At 46.6% G+C, this 15,607-nt stretch overlaps 1 protein-coding gene across 3 annotated transcripts in view; it reads left to right on the forward strand.

Annotated features, from left to right (window-relative positions):
• LOC143765461 (zinc finger protein 385C-like) overlaps positions 1–15,607 on the forward strand; it is a 528,254-nt gene that overhangs the window by 142,107 nt on the left and 370,540 nt on the right. The gene's annotated exons all lie outside the window — the stretch shown is intronic.

The raw sequence follows: 15,607 nt of genomic DNA on the forward strand, positions 1-15,607 counted from the left end.
TTTGACTTTGTGGTCTCGTATTTACCAGGTTCAAAGAATGTGAAGGCTGATGCTCTTTCAAGGAGCTTTGTGCCTGACTCTCTGGGAGTCGCAGAACCGGTTGGTATTCTTAAAGAGGGAGTTATCTTGTCAGCCATTTCTCCGGATTTGCGACGTGTGTTGCAGAGATTTCAGGCTGGTAGACCTGACTCTTGTCCACCTGACAGACTGTTTGTTCCTGATAAGTGGACCAGCAGAGTCATTTCCGAGGTTCATTCCTCGGTGTTGGCAGGGCATCCGGGAATTTTTGGCACCAGAGATCTGGTGGCTAGGTCCTTTTGGTGGCCTTCCTTGTCACGGGATGTGCGGTCGTTTGTGCAGTCCTGTGGGACTTGTGCTCGAGCTAAGCCTTGCTGTTCTCGTGCCAGCGGGTTGCTCTTGCCCTTGCCTGTCCCGAAGAGGCCTTGGACACACATTTCCATGGATTTCATTTCAGATCTCCCGGTGTCTCAGGGCATGTCTGTCATCTGGGTGGTATGTGATCGCTTTTCTAAGATGGTCCATTTGGTGCCTTTGCCTAAGCTGCCTTCCTCTTCCGATCTGGTTCCTGTGTTCTTTCAGAATGTGGTTCGTTTACACGGCATTCCTGAGAATATTGTGTCTGACAGAGGATCCCAGTTTGTTTCCAGGTTCTGGCGATCCTTTTGTGCTAGGATGGGCATTGAGTTGTCGTTTTCGTCTGCCTTTCATCCTCAGACTAATGGACAAACGGAGCGAACTAATCAGACTCTGGAGGCTTATTTGAGGTGTTTTGTTTCTGCGGATCAGGATGATTGGGTGACCTTCTTGCCGTTGGCTGAGTTTGCCCTTAATAATCGGGCTAGTTCCGCTACATTGGTTTCGCCATTTTTCTGCAACTCTGGTTTCCATCCTCGTTTTTCCTCGGGACATGTGGAGCCTTCTGACTGTCCTGGGGTAGATTCTGTGGTGGATAGGTTGCAGCAGATCTGGAATCATGTGGTGGACAACTTAAAGTTGTCACAAGAGAAGGCTCAGCGTTTTGCCAACCGCCGCCGCGGTGTGGGTCCCCGACTTCGTGTTGGGGATTTGGTATGGCTGTCTTCTCGATTTGTTCCTATGAAGGTCTCCTCTCCTAAATTTAAGCCTCGCTTCATCGGTCCTTACAAGATATTGGAAATCCTTAATCCTGTGTCCTTTTGCTTGGATCTTCCGGTGTCGTTTGCCATTCACAACGTGTTCCATAGGTCTTTGTTGCGGCGGTACGTTGTACCTGTGGTTCCTTCTGTTGAGCCTCCTGCTCCGGTGTTGGTTGAGGGCGAGTTGGAGTACGTGGTGGAGAAGATCTTGGATTCTCGTCTCTCCAGGCGGAGGCTTCAGTATCTGGTCAAGTGGAAGGGCTATGGTCAGGAGGATAATTCCTGGGTGGTTGCCTCTGATGTGCATGCGGCCGATTTAGTTCGTGCCTTTCACGCTGCTCATCCTGATCGTCCTGGTGGTCTTGGTGAGGGTTCGGTGACCCCTCCTTAAGGGGGGGGTACTGTTGTGAATTAGACTTTTTGGCTCCCTTTTGTGGTCACTAGTGATATGACTCTGGGATTGTCTTTCTTCAGTTTGGCACTCACCTGGGTCGTTAGTCCAGGGGTGTCGCTATATAAACTTCCTGGATCCTTAGTCCAGTGCCTGGCATCGTTGTAATCAGATCCTTCTGTTGCTCCTGTCTGCTGGTCCTGGTTCTTGCAAAATTATGCTAAGTCTTGCTTCTTTGTTTTTTGGGTTATTTGCTTTGCTTCTATTTTTGTCCAGCTTGTACTAAATGTGAGTTCTGACCTTGCTGGAAGCTCTAGGGGGCTGGTGTTCTCCCCCCGGCCGTTAGTCGGTTCGGGGGTTCTTGAATATCCAGCGTGGATATTTTAATAGGGTTTTTGCTGACCATATAAGTCATCTTACTATATTCTGCTATTAGCTAGTGGGCCTCTCTTTGCTAAATACCTAGCTCATTCTTATGTTTGTCTTTTCCTCTTACCTCACCGTTATTATTTGTTGGGGGCTTGTATCCAACTTTTGGGGTCTTTTCTCTGGAGGCAAGAAAGGTCTTTCTTTTCCCTTCTAGGGTTAGTTAGTTCTCCGGCTGGCGCGAGACGTCTAGAACCAACGTAGGCACGTTCCCCGGCTACTGCTATTTGTGGTGCTAGGATTAGATATATGGTCAGCCCAGTTACCACTGCCCTATGAGCTGGTTTTTTGTGTTTGCAGACTTGGTATTTATTCCTGAGACCCTCTGCCATTGGGGTCATAACACGTGGCTCCTTGTATAGTTTTCCTGGAACAGGTTGATACATGACTTCGGTTTTTCTAATGTTGATCTCGAGACCAAAACTGTCGCAAGCTGGCGAAAAACAGTCCATTTCATGCTGCATCTGCTGTTCCATGCTAGCGTTAAGTGCACAGTCATCAGCAAATAATAATTCACAGATAACAATCTCATGCACTTTCGTAACCGCCTTCAGACGTTTTGGGTTGAATAGCTTGCCATTAGTGATGAGCGAATATACTCGTTACTCGAGATTTCCCAAGCACGCTCGGGTGTCCTCCGAGTATTTTTTAGTGCTCAGAGATTTAGTTTTCATCACCTCAGCTGAATGATTTACATCTGTTAGCCAGCTTGATTACATGTGGGGATTCCCTAGCAACCAGGCAACCCCCACATGTACTTATGGTGGCTAACAGATGTATATCATTCAGCTGCGGCGATGAAAACTAAATCTCCGGGCACTAAAAAATACTCGGAGGACACCCGAGCGTGCTCGGGAAATCTCGAGTAACGAGTATATTCGCTCATCACTACTTGCCATCAGTCCTGTACCGAACCTGGATTCCATCTTCACAGTTGTTAAAGGCATCTCCTAACATCGCAGAGAATAGCATACTGAACAGGGTTGGAGCAAGCACACAGCCTTGTTTTACGCCGTTTGTTACTGGGAAAGCCTCAGATTCGTCTCCATCGTTCAGAACCTTCCCCATCATGCCATCATGGAGCTTGCGGACGATTGAGATGAACTTGCTCGGGCAGCCGAATTTTGACATGATCTTCCACAGGCCGTCTCTACTGACTGTGTCAAAAGCCTTGGTCAAATCAACAAAAGTTACATAAAGGTAACGGTGTTGCTCCTGGCACTTTTCCTGAAGTTGATGTGCTGAAAAGACCATATCCACTGTTCCACATTTAACACGGAAACCACACTGACTTTCGGGTAATAGGCCTTGCTCAAGGTGATGTAAAAGGCGGTTGAGCAAGAGACGAGCCACTCCTCAGGGGAAGGAAGTCGCCGAAACGCGCGTCGGGGTGGACTGAAGTGGTGTGCAGGTGTGCTGTGACTCCTGTACTGCGGTATGTACTGACCTTATATACATGACTGTGGTCACATATACCTATGATGGTTGCTCTGCATATTGCTAAACAGGCATTATGTATATTATGAGTAGTCACGTGTACCATATCCGGTCCGTTTTGATATGTGGGGCTTGACAGAGGGGATTCTTTTTCCTGCCATGCTGGAAGCCTGTTTTATATTTTGTATCTTTAAATAAAGCTTTTGTATTGTTGTAGAAATTGGGACTTTTTCACTGCTTTCTTTTGGTCTTAGTATTATCCAGTAGAATTCTCACATTCCATGTGCCAAGGTTGAGTACCATCATTTTTCTTTTTCTTTATTGTGTGTCGACCGCTGTATGGGAAACCCGCCACCTGAGGTAGGCTGGCCAGGTGAAATGAAGCAGACTATGTTATGTTTGAGGCACCTTTTCTAGCCCCGTCCTCGATTGAGGTGAGCAGAGTGATCCTTAACAGGACCGCTCAAACACCCAGGAGGCTGCCGAACTCCACTGCTGCTTCGATCTAGTGGGGATCGACCATATGGCCTGGGCCGCCTGCATGCAGGTTCGTGACTACAACTTCCAGTGACTCCACACCTGCTGCTTTACCACTCTCCCATCCCCACAGGACTTTAGATACGCAGTGGTTGAAGTCATGACTTGCGTTTGACTTGAATTAAAGTGATGAAGAGTTGTGCAGTCGTCAACCTCACTCTCTCACCCGTACCTATGAAGCCCCAGTGGCAAGAACTGAAAACTGGAGATAGGTCAACGTGCAGTAGATGGCCAGCAGTGTCCTATATGTGCCTCGCTGCGCCCTCTCAGCACTCCACAACGCTGTGCTGGGAATCGCTTGTCTGTCTGTTGAATCTTGGTTTCTTCCGCACAGTGCAAGGGTAGGCAAACCCTTGAAAATCACCGTAGGTCTCAAAGAAACCCAAAAGCTACCCTCACCTGGTTTGGCCCGCCTGCCGAAGCGGTGTTCCGGGGTGTACCCGCTGCCGCATGCTAGCAGCTACTTGGAGGTACAGTTGAGAGTTGAACATCAGATGAGGACCAAAGATGGAAGAGCTGTCCAAAAAGGACACGGCAAGCCCTCCACCAGAGGTGCTACCTCTATCTAGATGCCCCATACCCCATGGATTATACTTTACGGATGACTATGGGCTGTGCATTATACTTTATGGATGACTATGGAGGTGCATTACACTTTATGGATGACTATGGGGTGCATTATACTTTATGGATGACTATGGAGGTGCATTATACTTTATGGATGACTATGAGCTGTGCATTATACTTTATGGATGACTATAGGGTGCATTATACTTTATGGATGACTATGGGGTGTATTATACTTTATGGATGACTATGGGGTGCATTATACTTTATGTCTATGGGGGGTACATTATACTTTATAGATGACTATGGCATGTGCATTATAGTTTATGGATGACTATGGGGGTGCATTATGCTTAATGGAATGTCAGAACAGCATATCTAATGGAAGCATTAATTTTGTTATAAAAGCTTAATTTTGAAAACAGTTATATGTTACAGCAACTTACCTGGCTGAAACTCATTTGTGAAGTCATTTCAACTTACCTGGCACAAAGAATTGTGATGTCACAGTATTTTATGTTACTGAAACAGCCGTGATGCACACTGACTTTCTGAAACATCTGTGTTGTCATAATTGCTTAGGCTGCTTTCACACTAGCGTCGGTATGGGGCTGTCGCGCTGCGTCGTACCGACGCATACTGTGAAAAAAATGCCCGACGTGGGCAGCGGAAGCAGTCTTACGACGATTCCGCTGCCCCATTGCAAGGTCCGGAGAGGAAGGGGTGGAGTTTCGGCCGCGCATACGCGGTCGAAAATGGCGGTCTCGACGCACAAAAAAAGTTACATGTAACTTTTTTTGTGGCGGTGGTCCACCAAAACAGGACGCAACCGTCGCACGACGGTTGCGACGTGTGGCACTGCGTCGCTAATAAGTCTATGGAGAAAAAACGCATCCTGCGGGCAACTTTGCAGGATGCGTTTTTTTATCCACAACGACGCATTGCGACTTGCAGTGCCCGACGCTAGTGTGAAAGTAGCCTTACCTGACTGAAACACAGTGGTATCAGTGAATCTCATTGCTTGCAGGACCCATGTCCAGCTGCATAGGTTGTACACATGGTATGACCACTGCTGACATACACAGGACCCCCAATAACAATGATAACTAGTAATAACATATACTGTACGCATAATCCATATATAGTACTAACAGGCTATGTGCACATGGTGCATTTTTTATGCATTTTTGCACCTTTGTTTCCGCCCGGATATGGGCCAAAAACACAATAGAAACCTTATGCAAACTAATTCACTGACAATCCAGAAGTGCTGTGCACATGATCAGTAAATTTCCTTTGAGTATGGGCGTGACCCCCACAGAGATACTGTGACCCTTAGCGGTCACCCACGGTAAAACGCTTACCGCAGGTCAGCAGGCGTGGGCTGATGAGACTACTCCTCCCATCAATAGTCAAAACGAAATGGACACCAGAGCTGTACTTGCAAGGTACAGCTCTGGCTAAAAATAAGAGACCACTGTAAAATGTTCAGTTTGTCTGATTTTTAGTGTTGAGCATTCTGATACCGCAAGTATCGGGTATCGGCCGATACTTGCGGGTATCGGAATTCCGATACCGAGATCCGATACTTTTGTGGTATCGGGAATCGGTATCGGGATTAATATCAATGTGTAAAAGAAAGAATTAAAATAAAAAATAGGGATATACTCACCTCTTCGACGCAGCCTGGACTTTACCGCCGTAACCGGGAGCCGTTGTACCTAAAAATGCGCGCTTGAAGGGCCTTAGATGACGTCACGGCGCTCTGATTGGTCCGTAGCGGTCGCGTGACCGCTACGCGACCAATCACAAAGCAGTGACGTCACCTAAGGTCTTTCAAGCGCTTGAAAGACCTTAGGTGACGTCACTGCTTTGTGATTGGTCGCGTAGCGGTCACGCGACCGCTACGGACCAATCAGAGCACCGTGACGTCATCTAAGGCCCTTCAAGCGCGCATTCTTAGGTACAACGGCTCCCGGTTACAGCGGTAAAGTCCAGGCTGCGTCGGAGAGGTGAGTATATCCCTATTTTTTATTTTAATTCTTTCTTTTACACATTGATATGGATCCCAGGGCCTGAAGGAGAGTTTCCTCTCCTTCAGACCCTGGGAACCATACAGGATACCGTCCGATACTTGGTGTCCCATTGACTTGTATTGGTATCGGGTATCGGTATCGGATTAGATCCGATACTTTGCCGGTATCGGCCGATACTTTCCGATACCGATACTTTCAAGTATCGGACGGTATCGCTCAGCACTACTGATTTTATATTTTTGAGTAGAATGTAAATTATTCTTTTATTCTATAAACGTCTGACATGTCTCCGAATTTCCACGCAATAAATTTTTTATTTTTTCTGACAAAGAAAAAAGGTCAAAATAAAAAAAAAAAAGCAGTGCTTTCAGACCTCAAATAATGCAAAGAAAGCAAGTTCATAATCATTTAGAAACAACAATACTAATGTTTTAACTCAGGAAGAGTCCAGAAATCAATATTTTGTGGAATAACCATGATTTTTAATCACAGCTTTCATGTGTCTTGACATGCTATCCACCATTCTTTCACACTGCTACTGGCATAAAAATTTAAGTAGTTCTTCTTTGTTTGATGGCTTGTGATTATTCATCATCCTCTTGATTACATTCCAGAGGTTTTCAATGGGGTTCAGGCCTGGAGATTGGGCTGCCCATGACAGGGTTTTGATGTGGTGGTCTCTTAATTTTTGCCAAAGCTGTATATATAACTTTATTACATAATATGTTTTTTTACTACATACAAAATTAAAATCATAGGGATAAAGATAGTTGAATACAGACAATGATAATAAAATGCAATACAAAAGGGTCGTGACACCTAGGTCCCACACATAAGCCGGTTGGTAATGTATAATAGTCTATATATGCGCCTAGAGCAAGTCAGGAGGGATACAAGGGTAATGGCTCTATAGTATGTAATCCTATAGTAGAGCAGCTGAAAATGTGCTAAAGGGGGTGATTGTAACTAGTGTTACATAAAGTGCATAGTGCAATAACAAGGATAGGCAACCATATAATGCATTAGTCAGGGTTGAAATCTCAGGATACAAATTCATAGTATACATACAGAGATAGAATCATTCAGAGTACAACTCATGTGAGATATATCACATTAACCCTGGTATGACAAAAAGGCATAAAATGACACAGAAGACCAACCTGCAATGAACATGGGAAACGAGACCTCAACGCGCGTTTCGCGATGTGCTTCTTCGTGGGGCGTGGTGTCAGAGGATGACTGGCAAGTTTTTATATGTGAGGGAGCATGCTGCCAGAGTCTGTGGCTAGTCTGGCGTTTACAGCGGCACGGCGAGGACTGGATGCCGGGGGTTCGGGGTCCGAAGTCACAAGTCCACGCGAACTACTGATACATCAGTATGGTGGGCGTGTAGTATGATGTCAGAGGGATGCGTGTCCATGGCAACGGAGCCCCGACGGCCAGAGGAAGCGCATACTGTAGGAGGTATGAAGCGATGCAGGAGCCAGGTGAAGGTGAGACAAGAAAAGGAAGGAGAAGCAGAGGCAGAGAGGAAGGGAGATAGAGGTAACGGACATGAAGGACTTAATACAATATAATATAGGTGAGAGTGCACCTACCTTAATATGCTGGAACGCAGTGAAAGACCGGTGATAAAGACAAATATGTGACCAGAAAAGGGGGAGGGGTGATCAAAGGTGAATAATGACCTAAATAGGGAAATAAATATAAAGGTTTAGAACTGCATAAAATGCCAAGAGTGAAAAGATGAACATACATAGATGTGCAAACAAGGAAATGAAAAATAACTGGCCAAAAAAGTAAATAGATCAGGGAAAATAATAACCAGGTATGGAGACTTGTATAGCATAGAACCAAAACACTCCAATGGTGTCTTTAGAAAAGTTAATAAGTGCTTCCATCAGCCTACCTCTGCTGTCACTGAGAACAGTGATGGCAGGAGCCGCTGATGGGAGACGTAGTCTCTCGTCAGTCGGCGCCTGGGATGACACTTAAAAGCACAGCATGTAAAATAGTTACATACAAGTTCAACTAAAAATAAAAAACCCATTATACTCACCTTAACGCCCAATCCCCGATGCCCATGTCTCCAATAAAAAATAATAAACCACCATATACTTACCTGTCTGCCGTAGTCATGTAATCCCGAGTGTCCCACTGCAATCTCACTTGTAGAACAGTCACATCGGAGGTGTTACTGCTCTAACCGGCCGCCGATGATACACTGACAGGAGGTAATCTCTCCTGCAGTATTTCACTGAGCTGCCGTGATAGAGTACACCGGAATTCATCAGTTGATCAGCTCTCACTTATGGCACCACCTCTGTGTGAGAACTTTCTCAAGCAGCAGCGGTGCCGTAAGAGAGATCACCGGAGCTGATAGCTGATGAATTCCGGTGTACTCTCTCATGGCAGCTCAGTGATACAATGCAAGACCGACTACCTCCTGTAAGTGTATACAGGGGCAGACACAGACAGCTTGGGGCCCCTGTGCAGGAAATGCATCTGGGCCCCCTCCTTTTAAGGTGACAAAGCTATATATATAATATATATATATATATGTATGTATATATATATACAGTGGGGCAAAAAAGTATTTAGTCAGTCAGCAATAGTGCAAGTTCCACCACTTAAAAAGATGAGAGGCATCTGTAATTTACATCATAGGTAGACCTCAACTATGGGAGACAAACTGAGAAAAAAAAATCCAGAAAATCACATTGTCTGTTTTTTTATCATTTTATTTGCATTTTATGGTGGAAAATAAGTATTTGGTCAGAAACAAAATATCATCTCAATACTTTGTAATATATCCTTTGTTGGCAATGACAGAGGTCAAACGTTTTCTGTAAGTCTTCACAAGGTTGCCACACACTGTTGTTGGTATGTTGGCCCATTCCTCCATGCAGATCTCCTCTAGAGCAGTGATGTTTTTTGGCTTTTCGCTTGGCAACACGGACTTTCAACTCCCTCCAAAGGTCTTCTATAGGGTTGAGATCTGGAGACTGGCTAGGCCACTCCAGGACCTTGAAATGCTTCTTACGAAGCCACTCCTTCGTTGCCCTGGCGGTGTGCTTTGGATCATTGTCATGTTGAAAGACCCAGCCACGTTTCATCTTCAATGCCCTTGCTGATGGAAGGAGGTTTGCACTCAAAATCTCACGATACATGGCCCCATTCATTCTTTCATGTACCCGGATCAGTCGTCCTGGCCCCTTTGCAGAGAAACAGCCCCAAAGCATGATGTTTCCACCACCATGCTTTACAGTAGGTATGGTGTTTGATGGATGCAACTCAGTATTCTTTTTCCTCCAAACACGACAAGTTGTGTTTCTACCAAACAGTTCCAGTTTGGTTTCATCAGACCATAGGACATTCTCCGAAAACTCCTCTGGATCATCCAAATGCTCTCTAGCAAACTTCAGACGGGCCCGGACATGTACTGGCTTAAGCAGTGGGACACGTCTGGCACTGCAGGATCTGAGTCCATGGTGGCGTAGTGTGTTACTTATGGTAGGCCTTGTTACATTGGTCCCAGCTCTCTGCAGTTCATTCACTAGGTCCCCCCGCGTGGTTCTGGGATTTTTGCTCACCGTTCTTGTGATCATTCTGACCCCACGGGGTGGGATTTTGCGTGGAGCCCCAGATCGAGGGAGATTATCAGTGGTCTTGTATGTCTTCCATTTTCTAATTATTGCTCCCACTGTTGATTTCTTCACTCCAAGCTGGTTGGCTATTGCAGATTCAGTCTTCCCAGCCTGGTGCAGGGCTACAATTTTGTTTCTGGTGTCCTTTGACAGCTCTTTGGTCTTCACCATAGTGGAGTTTGGAGTCAGACTGTTTGAGGGTGTGCACAGGTGTCTTTTTATACTGATAACAAGTTTAAACCGGTGCCATTACTACAGGTAATGAGTGGAGGAAAGAGGAGACTCTTAAAGAAGAAGTTACAGGTCTGTGAGAGCCAGAAATCTTGATTGTTTGTTTCTGACCAAATACTTATTTTCCACCATAAAATGCAAATAAAATTATAAAAAAACAGACAATGTGATTTTCTGGATTTTTTTTTCTCAGTTTGTCTCCCATAGTTGAGGTCTACCTATGATGTAAATTACAGACGCCTCTCATCTTTTTAAGTGGTGGAACTTGCACTATTGCTGACTGACTAAATACTTTTTTGCCCCACTGTATATATATAATACTAAGGGACTGTGGTATACATAAGTGAGTACACTATATACTAAGGGACTGTGTTAGACGTAATAATCTATAACGTCTTCCTCCACCTCCCTGTTCCTAAATCCATTATAAATCCCCTTTCCTCTCATCCCAATCCTCCACACCCCCATACCATTATTGCCCTCCCCCCACCCCCATGATTGCCCTCTTCACCACCTCCATTATTGCTTTCTCCCCACCACCCCATTATTGCCCATTCACCACCTCCATCATTTCCTCATCCCCCACCACCCCTATCATTGCCCTCTCCGTCACCCAAATCATTGCCTTCCGCCCCATCACCCCCATCATTGCCCTCTCTGTCAACCCAATCATTGCCTTCTGCCCCATCACCCCCATCATTGCCCTATCCTCCACCTACACACACACAGACACACATAGCACATTCACCTCTCTGTATACACACACTCAACTCACCTCTGTGCACGGTATCCTGAAGCCCCAACATGTCTCTGCAGCGCCCCAGAGTCCTGGTCGTTGCAGTACTGTGGCTCCGCCACTATGGGGAGCTACGGTGCGTCCGATGGCACTGAAGGAGTTCATCTGATCAGGTATCACAGACACCAATACATTTCACAGCTGGGCCTCCGGGGGGAGCTAAGGGTGCTATTCATTAGGCCACTCCCCACCATAGTGGGTAAACGGGGTCTGGCAGGAAGTTAAATCAGAAAGCTGACTGGATTGGACGAAGCAACACCTAGTGGCAGAGGGTGTTGTGGAGGAAGAGACAGTAGGGTCTCTGTCAGGGGTGGGATCCTGACAGAGGCTTGGCATTGAAAAGAACGTAACGGGTCCGCGCCAGCTCCGGGAAGCGGCGGGACCCAAGAAAGGACTAGAAGCGAGATAGATTGTGCTGAGTGAGAAACGAGATCAAGCAATAGGAGAATACCAGTAGGGGTCGTGCTGTAAGACCGGAGCAACATCCTACTGAGGCGCACTACCGGTGGCCGGAACGCCGAGGGAGTATTACAATAACCAGCTTCAAGCAATACTCTAAACAGCGGCAGGACAGTCAGTTTAAGGCGGGCTGTCTAACACATAGGTTCGCTCGTGATCTGGAGCCCGGTGATGCCGTAACCTACACGAGGTGGAGGAGGGACGCTGGCGAGACGGGCTGGGTCGCCCGAGGCGTCCAGCGGTGCATCGCCCTCCAGGCTGCTGCCGAAACACCGGCAGAAGGTGATCCCATGGGGAAAGCAGCAGAGCCCGGCCCCGCGGAACCTCGAGAAGCCTGACCTCGCCTTGCCCCGGAGGAACGTGTACGCCTGCCAACGAGAAGGGCCTCCCGGCGAGGGATTTTATCGCTGCTGGGACCGGAACCGCTTCCTGGCTCACCAGTGCGATCCGTTGGCCTGGTGATGCCAGACCGGAGACCACCACAGTAAGATTCTACTGTACTTTCTTATTTGTAAAATAGTTACTGTTTTATTGCCTTTTATGATTGCTGCTAAAACCCGTTCAGGGTAAACTTTTAAGGGGATCCTTCCATGGACCTGGGATCCCTATTGTTTTTGGTTATTTTCTATTTTTTTCTACGTTACTTCAAAAACTGTGAAATCATGAGCAGTGCATGATCCGAACTTTTTGTATATAGTTTGAACCTTATTAAAGGCGCTCCCTACTGGTTTTACTTAAAGAAAGACTCTTTGCGAAGATACCGCACTGGAACCTTTACTAAGTATGGACTGGTAGCTTGAGGAGATACGCTGCCTCATAGAGACTCGGTCCCCTCTTAAAGGGGATGTTCATTTGTTACGCTTAAACTGTGATATTGCTTTAAGACAGGAAGCAATAATGTCCTGATCAAAGGAAATGATGATAATGTTTATATGAGAAAAGTTATATGTGTTTAATTAGTTAAATGTGAAGGAATACTGATGATGTGCTCTGAGAAGTAAAAGGTGAAAGATAGAAGAAGGATGCAGTGGGCCCGTAGAGATAGATGGGGTGTCCAGCATGCAAGAAAGGAAGAAAGATAATGAGAAGGCTTAATGTTCGATAGAAAATGTTTTGATAATGCTGATAGAAAGTTAGGATAGAAGGTAAACCCTGAGTCCTCATAGGAGTCATGTAGAGATGGCTCAGTGCTCTTAAACTGAAAGTAATGTTATGTTCTATACTGTGTATAGTAGTTGAAAAGGCAGTAGGCCCTGGCTGAACGGGGCGGTCCTGTAACAGAAAGGAGAGGCAGTAGGTCTGGTGCCGATAGGACAGGCGGTCCTGCAGATTTAAAGAAGGAGAATGAGAAAGTTAAAATGCCTTATAATGTGATTATAGGAAGGTCTTTAGTGGATAAAGAGTGTATGTCCTTAAAGGCAAAGTTAAATTATTGTTCAACAATTTTGCACTTAGTAGAATACCCGGTTGGGTAACAGGAGTTATTTATAACCTGTAATTTATAATGTTAACCATGTTTGTAACGTTCAAGTGTCCTCACCTCCCATAAAGGGAAGCTCTGTTCAAATATGCTTATTGTTATTGCACTCAACAAAATTGTATGTCTTTTTGCTAACTTGTATTGTTGTTTTCTTCCCAGTCCCGGAGTACTGTGTTTAACCAGGGGGGAGTGCAGCGCCCCAGAGTCCTGGTCGTTGCAGTACTGTGGCTCCGCCACTATGGGGAGCTACGGTGCGTCCGATGGCACTGAAGGAGTTCATCTGATCAGGTATCACAGACACCAATACATTTCACAGCTGGGCCTCCGGGGGGAGCTAAGGGTGCTATTCATTAGGCCACTCCCCACCATAGTGGGTAAACGGGGTCTGGCAGGAAGTTAGATCAGAAAGCTGACTGGATTGGACGAAGCAACACCTAGTAGCAGAGGGTGTTGTGGAGGAAGAGACAGTAGGGTCTCTGTCAGGGGTGGGATCCTGACAGAGGCTTGGCATTGAAAAGAACGTAACGGGTCCGCGCCAGCTCTGGGAAGCGGCGGGACCCAAGAAAGGACTAGAAGCGAGATAGATTGTGCTGAGTGAGAAACGAGATCAAGCAATAGGAGAATACCAGTAGGGGTCGTGCTGTAAGACCGGAGCAACATCCTACTGAGGCGCACTACCGGTGGCCGGAACGCCGAGGGAGTATTACAATAACCAGCTTCAAGCAATACTCTAAACAGCGGCAGGACAGTCAGTTTAAGGCGGGCTGTCTAACACATATCACCTATGAAGTCTTGGGAGGCAATTGCGGGAGAGGGGCGTCTCTAGGGTCCCGGAAGAACTCCAGGCCTACCCGACAAACGGGTGCCGTTCTAACTGTAACATCAGGAAGGGACGGAAGATTAGAAGAACATCATTTAATCGAGTTGTGAGGGAACTTAAGAAACAGACACAACGGTTGTGGGGTACTTTCCGTAAGCATAGCAGGGAAGGACTACAACACATAGCGCTAAGAAGGAAGGCACCGATTTCCACCTGTGAAGTGAACTCTGGAGGTGCCATTGGACCGGCCGGACTTGCGCAGCCTGGTGAACCGTATTCTGGACTGAGGACTCAGAGATCTCCAGTAAAGAGGTAAAGAGACTGCAACCTGGTGTCCTCGTTATTTACCGCGACCTGCACCCCACAACTGCACCACCAACATCCACACCTATCATTCACTGTGCGCCCCACGGCAGGGTCACGGGCCGGGGTGTCATGATTCTCAATGGCGAGAGAACATAGCCCAGCATATATAAGAACTAGCTCTTGGAAGATGGAATCTAAACTGACCATGAACTAAACCTGCCGCACAATTAACAGTGGCCGGGTAGCGTGCCTACGTTTTATCCCTAGACGCCCAGCGCCGGCCGGAGGACTAACTAATCCTAGCAGAGGAAAATACAGTCCTGGCTCACCTCTAGAGAAATTTCCCCAAAAGGCAGACAGAGGCCCCCACATATATTGGCGGTGATTTTAGATGAAATGACAAACGTAGTATGAAAATAGGTTTAGCAAAATCGAGGTCCGCTTACTAGATAGCAGGCAGACAGAAAGGGCACTTTCATGGTCAGCTGAAAACCCTATCAAAACACCATCCAGAAATTACTTTAAGACTCTAGTATTAACTCATAACACCAGAGTGGCAATTTGAGATCACAAGAGCTTTCCAGACACAGTAACGAAACAGCAGCTGTGAACTGGAACAAAATGCAAAAACAAACAAGGACGAAAGTCCAACTTAGCTGGGAGTTGTCTAGTAGCAGGAACATGCAAAGAAAGGCTTCTGATTACATTGTTGACCGGCATGAAACTGACAGAGGAGCAAGGTTATATAGAGACTCCCACATCCTGATGGGAACAGGTGAACAGAGAGGATGATGCACACAAGTTCAATTCCACCAGTGGCCACCGGGGGAGCCCAGAATCCAATTTCACAACAGTACCCCCCCCTCAAGGAGGGGGCACCGAACCCTCACCAGAACCACCAGGGCGATCAGGATGAGCCCTATGAAAGGCACGGACAAGATCGGAGGCATGAACATCAGAGGCAGTCACCCAAGAATTATCCTCCTGACCGTATCCCTTCCATTTGACCAGATACTGGAGTTTCCGTCTGGAAACACGGGAGTCTAAGATCTTTTCCACAACGTACTCCAACTCACCCTCAACCAACACCGGAGCAGGAGGCTCAACGGAAGGCACAACCGGTACCTCATACCTGCGCAATAATGACCGATGAAAAACATTATGAATAGAAAAAGATGCAGGGAGGTCCAAACGGAAGGACACAGGGTTAAGAATCTCCAATATCTTGTACGGGCCGATGAACCGAGGCTTAAACTTAGGAGAAGAAACCCTCATAGGGACAAAACGAGAAGACAACCACACCAAGTCCCCAACACAAAGCCGAGGACCAACACGACG

The sequence above is a fragment of the Ranitomeya variabilis genome, chromosome 4 (genome assembly GCF_051348905.1).
Source record: "Ranitomeya variabilis isolate aRanVar5 chromosome 4, aRanVar5.hap1, whole genome shotgun sequence".
In the NCBI taxonomy this organism is placed as follows: Eukaryota; Metazoa; Chordata; class Amphibia; order Anura; family Dendrobatidae; genus Ranitomeya; species Ranitomeya variabilis.